The sequence below is a fragment of the Ruditapes philippinarum genome, unplaced genomic scaffold, assembly GCF_026571515.1.
Source record: "Ruditapes philippinarum isolate M1 unplaced genomic scaffold, ASM2657151v2 ctg3457_1_1_1_1, whole genome shotgun sequence".
NCBI lineage: Eukaryota > Metazoa > Mollusca > Bivalvia > Venerida > Veneridae > Ruditapes > Ruditapes philippinarum.
The window spans coordinates 77292-79747 of record NW_026856712.1 but is presented as its reverse complement, the minus strand read 5'-3'; positions in this window follow the sequence as shown (position 1 = coordinate 79747).

Below are 2456 nucleotides of genomic sequence, written 5' to 3'. Positions count from 1 at the left end.
CCCATGAGCATTTTGTGAAAAATGGCTGTTTTCATTGAAAAGTCTCCCGTTACAAGTTCAAGTTGCTATAAAACTATAAAAACTGCTTCAATACTAATCAAACTTGGCACAAATGTTGACTGGACCATTGCCTTTGTAACAACATGCTCAGTCTGAAATTTTCCTGTTACCATGGCAACTAGGGGACATCTCAAAATTGCCAAAAATCACTATTTTGCGTTGATTTTTTCCATCAAAAATTGATTTCAAAGTGCTGCCACTTCTCAATGGAATGAGATAGAGTCAACGGCTTTTCAGCATTGGTTACACGTTACCTTATGATCGACCTGGGACCATTTTTAGCCTCTCACAAGTCCAAAATTTTCTCGGCGATGAGGGGGACTCCGCCCCCCCTTCAACCCCCCCAAACAGAAGGGGGCATATCCCCCTTCTGGCAACCCCCTGATGTATCTTTTGGATGGGGGGCCGCGCCGAAAAAGAGGTCAATTTTTTAAACAACATTTCTCAAACAAAAACAAGTGTTTGGGGGCCTAAATAAGGCATTTTTTCACCATTTGAGAAAGCATTTTTCACCATTTGAGAAAGCAAAAAGGGGGGGGTGAAAAAGGCGTAGAAAGGCGTATATATCTGGTAATGGGTTAAGCATAATATAACTGTTAAGATAATAATACAATTATCGAAACGACATCTTTTTATTCATCCGCTTTTTAAAGTACTTTACTGTTTTTATTCCTGTGTTGCTTGGGTCGTGGGGAGGGGGGGGGGGAAGGTGCGTACAAATTAATTGCCAAAGAAGAAAAGAAAAGAAAAAAATTGGTGAATGGCTAAGGTATTTCTTTATGGTATTGACTTAAAAAACAAAGAAATAAAGTAAAACAAAAGGTTGGTTTATAACTGTATAGGCATTTATTTATGGTATCGCGTGAATATTTAGACAAAAGGAAATTAAACGACTCGGTAACTTCGATCAAATACAATGGTAAATTTCAATTATCTGATTGTAATGATTAAATTGATCATGATAGACCTATGATTTGTTCCATATTAGACACAAACATAAAGTCAACCATATTTATATTCTATTGAAAGCAATTCAGTGTAGATAATTGGAAATGTAGTAAATTTTATTTGGTTTAAAAAAAAACACCACAAAGCATTATAGAATTGAAAATACTGAAAAAGTTTAACAATGGAATGAACCAGCCGATAAACAAGGGAAATCAAATACATTTGAGGTATCATAGACCATATCAAAAGCCTATAAAGCAACTATCTATTTCACAAAAATCATAAATATATTTAAGCCTTAAAAACACATTGCAAATATCATTAAATGATGAATAATAAATCTCTGGTCCTCACGAAAATGGCCGACAGGTGTTACTTAAAATTACAATAAATTTACACCACGAATAGTTTAAATTAATTTAATTAAGACAATAATTGATATACGACAAATAATTGTGATTTAGTAAAAAGTCAAACATCATTTTTCCATTGCTGTTTATATATTGTATTCTTATTTTTCATAATAACTCTATATGTATACACTGTTGCGTCACCTTCCAGCTACGATTTTAAACATTTCATTATACAGTCATAGTTTTCGTCGTGAAATTGTGTATACTGATACGGTACTACTTTGCAATTTTAATTTTGTAGTAACAAGTAAAGATGCCAGATTCTTTTTCATATGTAATTTCGGTAGTTTAAGTCACATCCTACTTTGTTAGATGTAAAAAGTAAGGCACTGACTTATTGAAATTCTTATTGAAATACATGAAACTTTAAACATTTTTCACAATAGTATTCTTAATCCTCAGAAATTGATACGATTTTCCTCTGAAAAAAAAATCAACATGTGTTAATAGTATCTTGTGTTGTAAAGTATTTAAATTTAAGATCCAGACCATGTTAGATGCTCATCAAGTGTACAAAATAGCGTTGGATTTTAAACAATTTGCCTATAAAGTGGCAATACATAAAGAACATAAAATTTTGGGTTTAATTTGTCAACAACAATGTGTATGTATAACATGTATAACAATATATTTAGAAACAGACGACTAAAATGCAAGGAAAATGAATAACAATATAAAAATAAATTGAAAAAAATAACAACATTTACGAAATTAAAATCTCAAAGCGTTTAAAAACGGGTATGTTCATTGGAGTTGTATCCAGTTCAGTGCATTAGACTTATCACATAAAAATAAAAAACAACAACAAAAGAACATTCATGACCAATCGAGCACATATGTTTGCACAAAGCAAAATAGAAACGAGACACTCTTTAATTTATTCCTACGTAATGTACCTATAAATAACAACATGCTATTCATTGATTGATTCATATGTATTGTACCTATATATAGCAATTTTTATCGTATTGTCTTTGAATTTTCATTGGCTAATAGGCAAGCGGCTTATTCATCCGTTAAACGAATATAATTTTG